General features: G+C 34.2%; 1 long non-coding RNA gene and 1 other non-coding gene across 2 annotated transcripts; one reads left to right on the forward strand and one right to left on the reverse strand.

Moving 5' to 3' along the window:
* Positions 1 to 3,953: 3,953 nt before the first annotated feature.
* LOC119642890 lies at positions 3,954 to 12,435 on the reverse strand. The gene is made up of 4 exons (XR_005248157.1): positions 12,012 to 12,435; positions 11,260 to 11,928; positions 10,814 to 11,197; positions 3,954 to 4,477 (listed from the first exon to the last, which is right to left on the reverse strand). It is a non-coding gene; the product is annotated as an uncharacterized LOC119642890 (long non-coding RNA).
* Positions 12,436 to 13,086: 651 nt separating this feature from the next.
* Positions 13,087 to 13,190, forward strand: LOC119642897. The gene has a single exon (XR_005248161.1). It is a non-coding gene; the product is annotated as a U6 spliceosomal RNA (small nuclear RNA).
* The last annotated feature ends 4,903 nt before the right edge of the window (positions 13,191 to 18,093 follow it).

The following is an 18,093-nucleotide window of genomic DNA, read 5'->3' on the forward strand; positions in this document are numbered from 1 at the left end:
TTGTAGTCTAAACTGGGAGCTACGGGAGGAGCCCGCTCAAAATAGTCAAGTATGCCTGCGGGTATATGATGGGATTAAAATTTAAAACGATATGCTGCTATTGTCAACACCTTGGACTTGGAATACTTTCACCAATCTCTTACAACAGTAAACTACTCCATAGACGAGGAATATAAACTGATCTGCGAAAAAATTAAACCCCCAAAAACACCAAACAAATAGGTGATTTCGGGGACATTATGTTCCTCGCTACAGCGAAGCACTTTCAAATACCGCGAAGGTACGGTAACATTTACAAGGTATGAAACCGTTTTCATGCAGGAGAATTTTCTTAATGAACCAACATTTTCTGGACAAAAACAGTTCTTCGTATACGCCAAGGACTTGATTAGGCGCAAATTCGCATTAGTCAATAATGTTTGCTCTATCACTTACACTAGCCAGAATTGGAATTCCACCAATTTTAAATTATGTATCTATGCTAAATGCATATATTTTTATAACGGGTGTAAGAAATATAAAATCGTTTATAAGCCCCTGTTGTGTTTTCGAATTGCGAAAATGTTACACATCCGGTATTAGAATACAAAATTCCGCAAGTTCGTGGTAAACAGCGAAACATCGCAAAAATGACATTAAACGATCAAAAGGCAGCTAAGTGGAGGGATGTATACTTGTGCAAACAAAGTAAAGAGTTAAGACAAGTGGGACAAGTCGCGGTCCCATCTTCACAAGTCATTCGAAAAATAAGATCGGAAGCCAAAAATGAGAAGGCCAGACATTCCGATCCTTTCATAGACCTCTACTTAATGCTGCAAGATAAAAATTGGTCCGATTATATCCAAAAAATAAGTTATCCTTTGGAAATTTATTTATTTTCCCTTAGCCAGCTTACATTAATTCAAAAATTAAATCCGCATACACTTTTTATGGATGCAACAGGGAATGTTATAAAGAAAATTTCGTTTAATTCTAAAAGGGTTTTCATGTACTCTATAATAGCGCACATACAAAGAGAAGAGAATGAAACAGGAATTCTCTTCCCTTTGTGCGAGTCGTTTTTAAGTAGGCATTTTTCTACAGATATAGAAAGATTTTTAATATATGTGAAAACATTTTGTAAGGATAATAATTTACGTTGGCCAATTTGTCAACGAATTATATCCGATTGGAGTATGGCTTTAATAACTGCCATCTTATGGGTTTTTTGTAATATGGAATTGCCAATATATATTAATGCTTGCTTCAAAAACTTAGACCAAAAACTAGGCAAACCGTCCTTTCTTATATTACAGTTATGTACAAATCATATTATCCGGATTCTGTATAAGGATGCAGAAAATCATTTTAATGAGTCTGAACACAAGTTCAAATGATAACCGCAATGTATTGTTCTAATATAGAACTGTTCTTCCAATGGGTTACAAGTTTTTTGATTGTACTCTGTAGCGAATATTAAAATAACTACACAATATGCCACCTTAATAAGTTGAAAAAAAAACCTTTTAATGGGCTGCGATGAGGGAGTCTCTTCTTTCGGTGACAATTATGACACCGACGATAAAAGTAAATTTTACGTAAAACAACCAACGTATTCCCAAAGTGATTTTCACAAAAGAGGTAACGATATATATACCCAAGTAAAAAGTGAAATAGTCACTAATAAATGTTCTCATAAAAATAAAAATCCTCTTTACAATCCGAATTTCGCGGATATTTTATTGAAAAAATATATCGCTTACGCTCCCTTATGGACGAATTTAATGGGCACATACATAGATTCTAAAAAGCCCGCTTCCAACAGTCCAGTGGAAGGTTATTTTTCAATAGTTAAAAATATAAATTTAGCTGGCGAAAGAAATGTACGACCCACCGACTATGTAAGAGAGTCGTACAAATATATAAAAGCAAAGACAGAGGAAATAAACTTGAAGCACGTTGAAGGAAAAGTTTTGCATGGGACACAATTGAAAAATACAGAAATATTACTCGAAGACAAATGGAAACGTACCCCAAAAAAAATTAAGAACGTAAAACATGCTCACTTCATGCTATCGCAAAAAATATTCAAGAATTATACATCGGACGAATGCTTTTCGAAAGTAAATAGACTTTTAAAATCAAAGCGGGTTATTGTGGAGAAGTATAATTATATATTTGAAACAATTTACACTAGTGAGAAGAGGCCATTTTTAACACATATAGAGTTAAATGATATATTATGCTTGGATAATAAACAAGAATTATATAATAATGTGTTGGAATTATATCTACACATTATTATATATGATAATAAAATTAACAGTGTATATTGTTTCAGTTGTATGGAAGGAGCGTTAATATTTTTCGGCGACAACTCTGACCTCAATGAAAAATTTAAACAAACCTTACTGCAATATAAAATAATAGTTATACCTATTCTCCACAATAGCCATTTTACATTTGCGTATATAGATACCTCTTCTCAAACTTTTATATATATTGATCCGGTAGGCAATGCAGAGGCAATTTTATCGGTTTTATTTAATAAATTTAAAGCAATAGAGAACAACAAAGTAAATAATATGTGGATAGCAAGAACGGAAGAGCATGATTTACAAAATCTAAAAAATGACAAGACGAACTGCGGAGTGTTTGTATGTCAATTCTTAGAAAGAATTGTAAAAAATGAAGCTCTAATAGACTTGGCGCGTCCGTCTGATTACAGAAAACAGATGAAGGACAAAATTTTGCAATACAGTGAAGAATTAACATATGATTGTCTTCACTGTTACACAGTTGACGAAACTGAAAAGCAATGTAGCAAGTGTTATAGAGTTATTTGTAAGAGATGTATTGGCGATTACTATAAAGAATGGAAAAATTTTTGTACTTTATGTAACAATAATTGTTAAAAATCTTTATAGGGTTCTTTGAATTCGCCCTTTGCTGTAATATTTCTAAACCAAAAATGTTCTTGCGTTCGGTATTTTTTTTTTGTTACTATTACGTTAACATATTATTTATTACATAATGTACTTTGTTATATTTTCTTATTTTATGTATTTTGTTATTTTCATTATTTATATATTTATTGTATTACAATTTTGCTTAACTATTGTTATTATTACTTAGTAATTGTAATTATTTTTTTTTATTTATTTTTATTGTATTATTAATGGTACATAGGCCTGACATATTTTCGGGGAAGCAGCCATTTATAATAACTGCTAACGCGCCTAGTGTAATACCTCTTGGGTGGTGTGGAAAATTGCACGCATTTGTAGCTACAGTTTTCCTTTATAGCGCACAACGTAGGTAATACACATATATCATATCTTTCTGATGATATTCAACTACGCTTGCTTGAAACAGAAAATCTAGAGAAATTAGACGGTTCACATATTACTATTATGCATGTATGTTGTAACGGCCGCGAACAAACCTTGGGTAGGGTGTCTGTCGGTCGGTGTCAACCGCCAGGAGCGGAATAACGGCATGCCGTTAGACGAAATCATGCGATTTTGTGGAACCGCTAATAAATCGCATGATCTTGCGGGACTTGTTTATTTTGTTCTTCTCTGATTTCCTTGTTTACAAGTACAGGCTATGCTTGCAAAAGCAAAAGGAAAAAAAAGGGGTACCGCAAAATCGTATGATTTTGCCTATGCTTGCAAAAGCAAAAGGAAAAAAAAGGGGTAACGCAAAATCATCATACGATTTTGCCTATGCTTGCTTTTGTGAGAGTAGCGGCAAGCCGCTATAGAGAGAGCAACAGGAAGAAGAAGAGGGAAATTGAGTAAGAACGAGAAGTTTGTCTGTTTTTCATTTTCAAGATAGAGGGGAGAACAACTTTGAAGCTGGCAGAGTGCGGACGTGTCCGCGAGTTGTATCTTCAATTATTAGACAAAAAAAAAAAAGGGGGAAAAGTACAAAAATGCAATTAACAACGAGGAGCAAGCAATAGCAAGTGTGCGCTGTAAATTTTATTCGAGAAACAGAAATATTTGCTTAAATTTTAACTTTTGATTGTGAAACAAAAATGGCTACTTAAACTTCATTGCTGTAACACTGATGTGCATTGAAATTGTTATTACATTTTAAATTTTGTTCAAGAAACAGAAATAGTTGCTTAAATTGTAACCTTTAGTCGTGAAACAAAAATGTCTACTTAGATTTCATGATTGTAGTACTGATGTGCACCTGAACTATTATTACATTTTTACCTTGTATGCGTGCGTTTAATAAATTATAGAAGAAAAAAAAGAAAAAAAAAGGGTTTTAATCCAACGATCCAAAAAGGAAAATAATCACAAGTTTTTTTTGATAAAATAGCATGATTCTTCAAATCACCATGAACAAAAAGCCAAGTGCGTTTGGTAGATTATGAAAAACGAGGAGAAAAAGGAATACTCCAGTAATTTATAAATTCTTACCGAAATAAATTCTTTCTTAAACGTTAGTGTGGAAAACTCGAAGTTTTTGTTGACGTCACTACCTGTTAAAAGAAAAAAAAGGATAGGAAGAAAAAAAAAATAAAAAGGAAACTAAATAAAAAAAAAAAGGATCAATGTGTTTACTTCAGTCAAGTTGCGTTAAAAGGAAGAAGGATAATTTTCCAGTTTCAGTAGCTTATGAATTACGTGCACCCCCATGCACCTACATCCCAGCTGTGTTGTGATTGTGCTGACTACTTAAAACGAACTTCCTACTTCCTTGCTGTGAACAGGAACCGCCGGTGTAGCAACTATCGCAACCGACCTCGCCTCAACACCGATCGCATCAAGTATTGTAAGTTATTTTAGTTTGTTTAATTCCCTTTTCTTTTTTGTGTCCCCGATGAGTGGCTAAGCGTTACAGCTGCCGCCGCTGTAGCTGAAAGACGAAAGGGGGGGTGTGCATATGTAGGGCTACTAACTTACGGTGAACAGACGGACGGTAGACAACCGACGGGACGTTTTCATTTTTTTTTTTTATTATTTTATTTCTTTGTCAGGAAAAGATATATACTCAACCGGCAATAAAAGTATCGAGTCTCATGACAATGTATATATAAATAAAAAATAAACATAAAAGATTTCTATATTATCCAAAAAATATTTTTCTCAGTAAATATTGTCATATATATATCTTTGCTTTTAAAAGCACATGCATCTGCTGCCTTTAGTCGCTTTCTCATAAATTTCATAGAGTACCGTTTATATATTTTCTCTCTTCTTCTGTATCAATTGTTACAGCAATAAATGCCTTTATATACATTACTTTGTACACAACGTATGCATAGGTACATTTGCAATGAGAACGAAATATATATCAATTTTTTCATACTGTTCCAGAACATTGTTTTTGCACATTGTTTTTGATCATTATTTCTGTTTAGATTATAGAATGCTAAATTTTCAAAGTATACAAAAAGTATACAAGCAGCTACATTACAGAGTTATGCTGGCGTGAAACAAAACGTGAGCCAATTGTTATATATATATCTATATCTATATATATACATATATAAATAAAATGTGAACTTGAAACAGAAAATGCAGGCAAACTGTAATGTATCGTCTTTTTCTGGTGATTACACAAAATTAGTTATGGTTGTATGAAACAGGTAAAGTAGGAATATGATGAAGTTCACATATTATTTACATATATATATATACATGAATATACGTATATATAAATAGAAAATAAAAGTAAAGAATTCTATATTATCAAAAATAAGTTTCATAAAAATTTTGCTATTATTTCTCGAACATAATAGAGTGTAGTGCATTTATTTTCTCTCTTCTCACATTTCTTTGCTTTTAAAATCAAAGTATGGTGTCTGTTATCCCACGAACCTCAGAGTACAGTGTATGTTTTTACTCACTTCGTCTGTATCAATTTTTATTTTTATATATTTATATATTTACATTTATTTATGCACAAACATACGAAAGAGAACGTTTGCAATGAGAATGAAACATATGCCAAATGCTTAACATTGTTGCGAAACATTTGTAACGGCCGCGAACAAACCTTGGGTAGGGTGTCTGTCGGTCTGTGTCAACCGCAAGCGGAGCAATAACGGCATGCCGTTAGACAAAATCATGCGATTTTGTGGTACCGCTAGTAAATCGCATGATCTTGCGGTATATGTGTTTATTATTTTGTTTTCTTTTTTCTTTTCTGATCTCCTTATTCGCAAGTACAGTCAAAATCGTATGATTTTGCGGTACCATTGCTTGCTTTTGCAAGTACAGTCAAAATCGTATGATTTTGCGGTACCCTTTTTTTTTGCTTTTGCAAGTACAGGCAGAATCGTATGATTTTGCGGTACTCCTTTTTTTTTTCCTTTTGCTCTAGCAAGCATAGGCAAAATCGTATGATTTTGCGGGATCTATGCTTGCTCTTGTGAGAGTAACGGCAAGCCGTTATAGAGAGAGAGCAACAGGAAGAAGAAGAGGGAAATGAAGCGAAAAGGAGAAGTCTGTCTGCGTTTCAAAAATTAAAGTCAGGGGATAGAATTCTGAGTTGAAGGCAGTCGGAGTCAGGCACTCGCTGAGTGCAGTTCTTGTCGTTTTTTTATCCATTGAACGGGTACAGCTGTCGCATATAAAGTTAGTTAGAGATGCTTATCGCGAGAGCCTGTGCAAATAATACACGTAAACCCATGTGATACTGAGAAAAAAAAAAGAAAACCATTAACACCCAATGAACACTTACACATGTAATTGATTAATTAAAATCTATTTATTATTGTTAACAAAAAAATTTATAGTTAATAAAAAATAGAAGTACTTTCAAACATTTCGTTGTGTGGTTTGAGTTAAAACAGACCAACTTGGGAATAAAATCAAAAGAAAAAACAACGAAATCGAAATGGAAAAACCCATTAACCCACAATGAACAGTTGAATATATGATTGATAAAAATTAAATATACTTATTGTTGTCGATATTAATATTATAAATACAAAGCATATTAACGTAGGAAATACTAATGTTCGCGAAGAATAAGATATTTGAAAAAAAAAAAAAAAAAATAAACAAATAAATGGATAAATGCGAGAAACAAAAAAAGAAGGCTTTTAATTGGTTTATGAATTTTTGCCACAAGAACATTTCAATTTTTAAAGAAAACTGAACTAAAAATCAAAGGAATCGAAGATGATTGGTGCCGTGAATGGTTGAAGCATGAAAAATAAGCTTAATGAGATGAACATGTGCAATTGCACAACGAATTTGTAAAAATCATTACAACAAAGTTCTGAAGATTTATCGCAGCTTTTATGTGCATGGATGCAGAGAAGTGACTTCATAAACTACTATGCATAAATTTATTCGGCAGCCAGTGAAGCAGTCACCTTCACCTTGTTACACCACCAGCAACGAATCAGAGGGAAGTAATAAAATTGAAGGCAGAAGCAACAACAACAGCAACAACTTATCGGGAGCATTGGGATAGCTGCAGCCGACCGTGAAAGCAGTAATATTCACCAAGTAAACGAACACCACCACCTTGCTTGTACTGTAAGTTATGTTACCTTTTCTTTTAAGCTATCCGATTTTGTTGTTACCCATGTGTGGCTAAGCGTGCGCTGCCACCGCTGTGGCTGAGGTGTAGGGGCGTGCACATGGTGGCCATGTAGGGCCGACGCTAGACGATGACCGACTGACCCACTGGCGACAGACGCACAGCCGGAAACTGACCAGACCTTTTCGTTCATTTAGTTTGTTTTTTTTATTATTTCATTTTTTTTTATTTTTATTTTATTTATTTTTTTTTCTTTGTCTAAAGAAAAATTTTTAAATCCTCGGCGGCGAGGAAAAAGAAAAAGAGTTTCATGACACATTGTTTTGGAACATGATGCAAAAAAGAGAACATTCAAAGTTTACAAACAATATGTAAGAGCAGCTATGTTAAAGTGTGAAGTTATATTTAAATTTAACTAACATAGACGACACAATCTATTAATTTTTTCGCGAACTGTTCATAACTATAATACACAGTTGGAAAGGTCAGTGATAGAGGATTCACGGGATATTAGGTTCCTTTAGCCACAGCACTTGGTTTGGTCACAGTGACATTTCAAAAGTTTGCTATGTTATGGCTAAGTAGAACAAATTTTTAAAGTGTCATAAAAAATTTTTTCCAAGGAAACTCCATAAATGTTATACACCGTTGGAAAGGTCATTGATAGAGGATTCACGTGATATTAGGTTCATTTGGCCACAGCACTTGGTTTGGTCACAGTGACTTTTCAAATTTCACTATGTTATGACTAAGTAGAACAAATTTTCAAAATGTCATAAAAAATTTTTCCCAAGGAAACTCCATAAATGTTATACACCGTTGGAAAGGTCATTGATAGAGGATTCACGTGATATTAGGTTCCTTTGGCCACAGCACTTGGTTTGGTCACAGTGACTTTCAAATTTCACTATGTTATGACTAAGTAGAACAAATTTTCAAAATGTCATAAAAAATTTTTCCCAAGGAAACTCCATAAATGTGGTACACCGTTGGAAAGGTCATTGATAGGGGATTGACGGGATATTAGATTCGTTTAGCCACAGCACTTGGTTTGCTTACAGTGGTTAAGTAAAGTTTCACTTTTTCAGCCTTGTTTTTGACATAGTAAAAAGACTTTTTTATACCAAGTTTTAATTAATTAAGATAAAGTCGCTTTTTTTTATAATATCTAAAAAAAAAAACTTGAAAAAGTGTTACTTTAATTAAGTTTTGCCTTAAATCTCTCCGAGACTCCATTTAACAAGGCTCTGTTAACGGCTTAACAGAGCTCTGTTAACATTTTTGGTTTGTGTCTTCGCTACTTAAATTTAAATATAACTTCACACCCTTAATAATTCTTTGTTTATTCTCAGAAAAATTTTCTAAAGGTGCAAAGAAGTTTTACGAAAATTATATTAAAAATTAGTCTAATGTTTAATAAATTAGATTGTTGAAGAAAAAGAAGGAATTACATTCGTATTCAATATTAGGGTCAGTTTTGCTTAGTGCATTTATTAATGATTTGACAGCTTCTCATTACAATGCGAAAAGTTATCTACGTGCTGATGATGCACAAATATATTTTTCATGGTCGTTGCTTCTTTTTGACGACCTCGCCAAACGAATAAATAGTAATCCACGCAATATTGTCTATTGGTCTAATGAAAACAACCTATGTTTAATTTAGAAAAGCTGGTGCTGCACCGCAGGGCGCACTAGGCGGTATTTGCCTACCCGGGGTAGTAACGGAATATGTTTTGAGTCATGGTTTGGGATTGAACGCACTTGTGGGATGCATAACACAACTTTGTAACCTTTGAAGAGTGTTACAGGTTTGAACTTTCTATAGACCTGGTGAAAGAAAGTTGAAGCCCATCTTATGTGTTATAGACCCTCTTATGTCAGCCGCAGTTCGAAGGTATATTCCTGCAATTCTGCTTTAGGGTTATAGTTCTAAAAGTAAATGAGAGTCAACCTTAAACAATTATGCTAGATTTGCGTTCAACAAGAGGAAATATGACGCTATATTTCCATATATATTTTGAGTCAGATTTAAGGTACGAAATCTTATCTTTATTCATAAGATTATTTATATGCAGGAGACCAAACAACTCGTTGGCAAGCTGACGTTTGTTAAATCTAAAAGAATAATGAATCTTTATTTAATTATTTATATTGACCTACAAAAGGGGAGGCTACAACTACAAGGCTTTTGAGCTCCGTACCTATTGTATACACACTCTTAACCACAAGTACTTTTGCAACAGTGCATAAGTATTAGAAGATTTAGAATTCCTTTTTCTGAATATACTTTAGATGCTTTTTAATTTCAAAATAAGCTGCGATATTGGTTAAGAATGAATTTTCACAGTTTTGTAAAACATTATAGATTGAAAACTTTCATGCAGTCAATCCTTATATACCTGAAATTCCAGTTCTGTTGCTGTTACATATGATGCTACATATTTCTTAGACATTCTGCTATTATAACAAAAACAAACTTCCAGAATCGCACTATAAGGGTTTTCGTTCACTACCGGTCTAGAAATAAGGGCAGATAAGTTGTAGACAGCAATAGTAACAACTACATAGATTTACGATCAACATTAATGAAAAATCCTTAACCGTAACAACAACCATTTCTTCCTAATAGAATCCATGATAAATTTACAATTGACGAAGTAGTTTAAATACTAAAGCAAACTAGCACATAAGGTACTAATATTATCAATCAATATTACTACTTCTCGCATTAATAATCATTTAAAAAATTAATGTGACTTCTATTACGAGAATCTATTGCTAGGACCAGTGCGAATTAACAACATTATTGCCGAAGCTATATTGCTCGCCTAACGATAAAAAGAGGAATTACGGATTGAAATCAAACTCCTCAAGTCTTTAACACAGAGGTAAAAAAAGTGTATTTGTGCTAATAAAGCGATAACGATTAATTTGCTTTTATGCGTCGCAAATCCTATAATTCAAGAAGACTTACCACTAAGGTTCGATAACATGTTCCCGCTTCTGTTTAATCAATTGTAAATTTCTATTTTGTTTACTAAACGAACAGCTCTCTGACAATTCACCCATAACTTACAATGCATAAACATAGCGTCTTGGTTTGTTCAACATAATTAAGCACTTTTTTAGATAATAACTAGAAATTAATTGCCATTGTTATGTACGGGACGAATTTTAATGCGTCTGTAAAGATTATTCATTTGTTCTTTTAATTTCTGTACTCAAATTTTCCTTAATAAATTTTTACCTTCCGTTAATTTCAGGAATATTAGGCTTATTGAAATCATATCTAAATAAATAATATGAAAGGGATTACCTTTAAGCTGCAAACAGTCGTTGTAGGAATCGGTGTTCACTAAAAATATTGCCGACGATATAAACTTCAAAAATTGTTATCGATTACTAGCCATTAATTCAGGAATTATTTAAGTTGTTTGGAAGTTTTAAGGACATGTTTTGGGTCCGTATTTCGTTGAATTTGCAAGAAAAGATTGCTGACTATGCACGGCACTAAGCGCAGTTACAGACTACCCAATATCTACGCAGGTTAACGATAGTGCAACCTCAAAGATAAGAAATTGGTTCAATCCTCTGCCCGTCTAATGTATCAATTATATTATGAAGATTTTTTAGAAGATTAATAAACCCGTGAAAGCAGGAGTTTCCCATATTTACTTTCGATCACAATATATTCTCGTATCTGAAAATACCAAAAATTTCAAATAAACTACTCTAGATCTTTAACAAATATTGAACGCTAACCTTAATTTTTCATTTTTCACTCCGCTTGTTGTTACAGTGTTTCTCGCATGTTGTTGCAGATTACATATATCGCTTTTTTTTAGTTTTGACTCATCGTCAATATGAATCTTATTTCGGTCTTTTTTCACTAAACTCACGTTTTTTTTATCACACTCCAATCCAGCCTAATAGCCATTGGCAGCGTTTTAGGTTACTTCCTTCCGTGAAGCTGTTCAATTTTATGGCACTTATGAAGGATTTGCAATGTGCGTAAAAAGTTTATAGGACTGAGTCGCATCGAATGTATACGCAATTCAGCAATCGCTATTTATATGCTTAAAACGCCGATTATAAGCAATGGGTTCAATTGCTCTCACCGCAAGTTAACGTTGTGAACTGCCATATCGATTACCCTAAACGTTTTAAAACCCTTATGATGGCGGCAATAATGTGAATGATGTATTGGTTGACTCGGAACAGACTTGAAACAGCTAAAAGTGATTTTCTGACAGCATGCATGTAGGATCCGGCTAGTGTTCAAATTTAAGTCTTTCATAATAGTTGCAATGATATAACGCGGGAACATCAACAGCAATGCTTGCGCATTTTTTGATTAGCTTGCTTTTGCCCTCAACTTCATGCAACTGATATTTCAAAATGAAAAGCTTTTATAGACCTTTGAATAAGACACTAGAATGAAACGTAGATTTATAAATAAATGCAGATAGATTATCGCAAAGACAATGCGACAGTTGAATGATAGAAAACGATACCTTTGTTAAGCCACGCACGCATTGCAAACATTTAATTTAATATGCGTGTTATTAGTCAAAGATGCTGACCTTTTTTAGATAGATACGTTTAACTCGTCATATATCCGAACACATGTTTAATTTCCACTTATATTTTAATGTCAAGTAATTTATTTATTCACTTTTTTTTGATTTTTTTAAATGAATGAACTAGACCGGTAGATGATTAGCCCAAATACTATGATGAATTTTTATTATTTTTTGATTCTTTGCGTCCATTTTTTGGATTTTGTTGAGTTTATTTGTTACGAAATTTTTCTCTAACTTTTTCTTAGTTAAGTTATATGCCGAAGCTGGTTGTGTTTGCATCAACGATAGCATAAAGAGTTTAATTTAACTTTATAAAATAATAAAACTGCTTGTTTAGTTTTGATTGCTTTCCTTACTCAAAGAAGTTACTTAGGCGAGAGTTGTTATCGAACTTGGTAATCGAATTTTGCTACGAGTTGCCTCTACAAGTTTTTTTTAATGTAAGAAAATCTTTTCTTTTTGTAGCTGCCCAGAGTTTCCGCAATACAAACTTCACAACTAAATGTATATATAGCGCTATCCCGGCGGTTTCATAAAGCAGAAAAAAAAATCACACGCGCACAGATATATTTTCAATGCTTACTAGGAATTGCGGTGGTTAGCAAATCATTTGGTCTTTTATGTTGATGTGTAAACGACGAAAGAAATTACTAGAATATAATTGTAACAGAAAAAAATGTAAAAGAAGAACAAAAACGAGTTATACTATTTTTAAAAGTTACTTTTCAAGTGTTCTATTTACATTGTATTATATTAAATCTTTTTTATATTATGTTTTGAAAAATTGATTTATAGAATATGTTATTTTGCAAAAGTTCTTGCGACGGCAAAAAATATGCTAAAGTTATTATTATTATTATTATTATTAATTTCGCCAGAGAAATAAATTCTGAGACTAAACTCTTAAAAGCACTAGCATCTAAGGCTATCGGCTTTTTATTAAAAACTCTACCGCACTTGAGATTCGAACCCACGACCATTGACTTGCTAGTCGAGATTCCTCCCCTTCGGCTACTCAGGCGGATATATGCTAAAGTTAAAACGATACAGAGATCAGCATTGCATCTTCGCAAGGTTCAGACGCAAAACCGTGGAATGTTTCACATTTTATGTGTATCGCGAAACATAGTCAAAATCTTACTATGAAACGTCAGGATTCAGACTATTCTGGATAATTGTTTTGTGCTTTGAGAAATAATATCTTTTCATAGGTCTAGCTCCGCTGGCCGGTGGAGAGATTTAATTGATGGAGCTTAGCTTTCTGAGCCGCATGACAAAGAAAAAGAAAAAAAACACACAAAAAGAGAAAAGGTTTTACGTCGATAGCCTGTCAGTCGTCTGTCTAGAGTGAGTTCGTCTTTATCCGTCCTATGTCCCCGTGCGGTTCCCCTACGCGTGCACCCCCCCTACATCGCACTCCTGCTACTGTCGGGGCATATTCGGCCTTAGCCGCTCATTGTGGATCCCAGGAAACTCTGGACACAGAAAAAGGGAAAGGTAAATACCTGACTAGCATGCGTTATCTTTTCCAAACGACGTCGTCCTCCCTTCTGTAGTGCTGACGGCCTCTGTGCTGGTCGCTGTTGATCTCTGGTATTCGCTGTCAATGAGATGTGGCGTATATAAATTTTCAAACAGACTCAATGGCAAGCCGCTTGTAGGGAATTTTTATCTTGAGGCTGTGCACACAAAAATCACCACTTCCATCAATCAAGTGAATCCAACAGGGTTCTTTTCCACCTTTAATTTGAGCGAAAGTTTACCATTTTCTAAACCAAGTCATCTGATGTCACAAAAAAACACACTTCCCAGCCTTCAAATATTCTTCACCGTTTTTATTTTCCTTTTTTTTTTGAAAGGTTTGATATAAAAGCAAAAAAAACAAAGTTATACAATTTTTCTAATTTATAATTTCGTTTTTTTCTTTTGCAGTGCCGATACTGGTTAAGTTTTTGTTAATATTGTTTTTTGTTTTATTCTTTCAATTGCTTTCAATTGTTTACCTTTTTGTTGCTTTCGATTTCTTCTAGGCTTGTTTATAAAGTACAATGGTTGAATCTTTTTTTGATAATTATTCGTATGCATGGCTTTTAGGTATGTAAAAAAAAATTTATGTCTAGAGTTTGACTTTTGTTAGTAAAGTTGTTTTCTTGAATCAATCTTCATATGTATGTATGTGCTATTGCAGACAATGAAAAGATTTCTTTGCTTTACATTGAAATCGAGAAAACAAGGCGAGCTTCCGTCACCTTAAATTGTACTTCTCCAACGTTTTTTTTGCTTCTCTTTCATTATAATTGCATTATTTGCTCAATGCAGGCAAAGTAATGAAAATGAACAACACACACACTTTAATATCACCTTTTTTTTATTCTTTGTGCAAAATTTCCATAATTTTTTGTTATTTATATAGATATATTTTTATTTCATTTATTTTTACTTTTTTTTTGTTTTCGTACCAATTCCGTCAATGATATTTAAAAAAAATATATTCGTACACGAATGCGATGCGCTTTGCTTGGTACATTCTACCAACACACTCAACTCTTCAATTCGTTACTGTTGAAGGCAATTTTATCGCTTAAGAATTAAAAACACGCAATATTCTGACTTTGTACTGCTTTTTTCTTATTTGTTTGCCTTATGTGGTTTTTCGTCTTTTGAGATTTAATTATCAATTCTTTTTTCTTTATTCCTCTTTATTTTTCTTCTTCCTCGTTTTATTATTATTATTTTAATTTTAGACTAATGAATTGAATTCTTAGACTAAAAAAAGAGACATTGAGCACTAGCAACACAGGCTATCGGCTCTAATTTAAATAAATGGATATTAGATAATAAGCTTAGTAGTATTAAGAAAGTAAAATATTGAATTGATATTCTGTTCTGAAGTTCATTGTAGAATGTACAAAAGGTTAATCGTTCCAAACGCAATACTTCTAGCCAAGGAAAAGTTGAGGCAGTCGCAGAGAATGTGCTTTATAGTAAGAGTTTGTCCACAACAGCAGATTGGGGGAGAAGACTTCTTCAGGATCCATTGGTGAGTTGCAATTGTATGACCAAGGCGTATTCTCGAAAATGTTTGGATCTTGGTTTTCTCAACATTTGTTGGATATAGAGGTGGAGTTAATTGAGGGTTAATGCAAGAGTAGTGTTGATGATGGTATTGTAAATTTCCTTCTGCAATTTTCTCTTTAACTTTTCTTCCAATGTATCTTTGAAGATCCAACTTTTGCATGACATCATCCATAATTAGAAGAGCAGAAGCAGCATACTTTGCCGCTCGATCAGCCTGCTCATTTCCCAGTAAACCGATGTGACTTGGTACCCATAACATTTTAATTTTTCCGTCGGGTGTAGTAATTATATTCCTTAATTTGTTGATGGTGCTCCATCTCGAAGTCGAAGGGTTCCGGGTAGCTAGTAATACAGACAAACTGTCAGTAACAATGACGGTTTTGAGTTTGTTTTTATGGGCAAGGTTGGCAGCGTGAAGGATAGCTCTGGCTTCGGTTATGAAAGTTGAAGTGCTTTCGTGAAATATGTGGTTGAGAAGAACCCGTTCTGTAGCACCTACCACCGCACAAGCAGGAGGCAGACCAGGAGATTTTGAGCCGTCTGTGTGCAGAAGATTCCAACCAGTATTGTCCAATACTTGGGTTTTCTCAGCTATTAGATTCCTGAAGACGTAATTTGGAGTATCTTCTTTCTTGTGCATAGACAGTGAGATATCAAAAGAGCAGTCTTTCAAAATCCAGGGAGGTTTAACACCAAAAGAGCGGGAAATTTTTAAGGGAATGTTCAATTCCTTTGCGATGCACAAACAATGGTCAATTGCAGATGGTGACTTTGGAATTTTCTTCGGAATAATAATCTTTCTTACGTCATCACCGAGAATGGATTTGTTTGAATTAAGAAGCTTAGGGACTATTTTAGCTTTTAACTCATACAGTCTATTTTCTAAGGTTGGGAGACCAGTTTCAATTAAAATATTATTTATGGGCGTCGTCCGAAAAGCATAACAACTTGCTCTAACGGCTTGGTGATAGACCGGTTTAAGGATGTTGATATTAGATCTGCAACTATTGCCATAAATTATCAAAGCATAGTCAATCTTGCTTAACACAAGCATTTTGGTAAGATAAGCGATAGTGTTAATATGCGCATGGCTTCTCCAAGCAACGTACTGTATGAAATTTACCCTTGTTAAAAGGGAGTTTTTTAAACGAAGGCAGTGTGCTTTCCAACGATAATTGTTTGAAAACGTGAGCCCGAGAACATGGAGCGTCTGCACATTTAGTACTGGTAAGCCGATAATATGCATCAGTAGGTTTCCTGCATCGCACATTTGTTTTCGACAAATGTGCATTTTTTTTGATTTTTGTATAGAGAATATAGCTCCTGACGAGTTTACCCATGTGGAGATCTCACATGCAATAGATTCGAGGATGTTGATTGCTTTCGAGTTGTCTTTTTCTTTTGTAAAAATGTATACATCGTCCGCGTAGAGACAATGTTCCACTCTTGGTACACGGCAAAGAATTTCGCTAATTTCGTTGAAAGCGATCTGGAAAAGCGTGACAGAGAGAGGAGATCCTTGCGGAATGCCATTCTTTAGCCGAAAGGAATCAGAAAGATGATTGTTGATTCTAACTTTGAACCGCCGATGCGACATGAATGATTTGATGTAGTTGAAGAATTTGGGTCCAACATTCCATGATTTCAAGAGTCTTAAGATAACATGAAGACCAACTCTGTCAAATGCTTTTTTGAAATCAATTGAGAGAATTGTTACGTGATTTCGTTCGGAAATTGCTTTGCTTGTGAAATAATCAATATGTAACAGAGCGTCGATGCATCCTCTACCCCGCTTGAAACCAACTTGTTGCTTTGTTATCAGGTTCTTGGATTCAAGAAACCAAGATAATCTACATGCCATAATCTTCTCTAAAACCTTAGAAAGGCAAGATAAAAGAGAAATTGGGCGATAATCACATGCGATGGAGACATTTTTTGACTTTGGAATTGGAACAACAGTTGCCATTTTCCACATGTAGGGTATATGGCCAGTCATAAATACCGTATTATATAGGTCCAGTAATTTCTTTTTACTAGACTTAGACATAGCACTGATCATTTGGTATGAGATGCGGTCTAGACCAGGTATCTTCCCCTTCAAATTGGAGAGACAACTTCCAAGTTCTGAGGTAGATACGCTATTTTCCAGGAACATGGCGTATATTATTTGAAGGAGATATTGGAGTCCTTTTATTTTCAATGAAAGCACTGGAGAAGTTGCTGTCAGAGGAGTATTCGCACCACACTTTTCCAAAGAAATTAGAAATCTCATCTGCGTCAGTTAAAGTTCCATTGGGAGTGCAGATGGCAGAAATTTGGTTCAGGTTTGAAGTCCCATTAAGTCTGGTGATTTTGTTCCAGACAACTTTCATTGATGTATTTCTGTGAATTCGTCTCGAGAAAAGTTCGAAACTAAGTGCCTTTGATTTCCGTAATTCCTTCCTGAATAGAGCATTGGCCTTTTTGTATAATAACAAGTGATTTTGATCAGGACATCTCTTAAAGCGGTGCCATAGATCCATTTTATTTTCCCTCAAAAACGAAAGCGTGTTGTTCCACCATGGAACCCTAGCTCGTTTAAAAGAGGTGTTGGATTGAGGAATAGAAAGATGAGCAACCGTGCGAATCGATTTAGACATAATAGCAGCATCATGGTTGCAGTTTCCGTTAAATGGCTTTGAGTTCAAAAATGACTCCACCTGTTTGGAGTAATTGATCCAATCCGCTTTATCTGGAAGGAATTTGGCCTGTTTTGCTGGAGTAGCAGAGGACGTTGAAAGTTTAAGATCGATTATGATTGGAAAGTGATCACTATTATGTAGATCATCAGAAATAGACCAGGACACCAAAGGAAGAAGTGATGGAGAGCAACATGTTAAATCAATATGTGAAAAAGTATGATGAGTTGAGAAGTGCGTTGGTTTTCCATAATTTA

Source organism: Glossina fuscipes, unplaced genomic scaffold, assembly GCF_014805625.2.
Source record: "Glossina fuscipes isolate IAEA_lab_2018 unplaced genomic scaffold, Yale_Gfus_2 273, whole genome shotgun sequence".
NCBI lineage: Eukaryota > Metazoa > Arthropoda > Insecta > Diptera > Glossinidae > Glossina > Glossina fuscipes.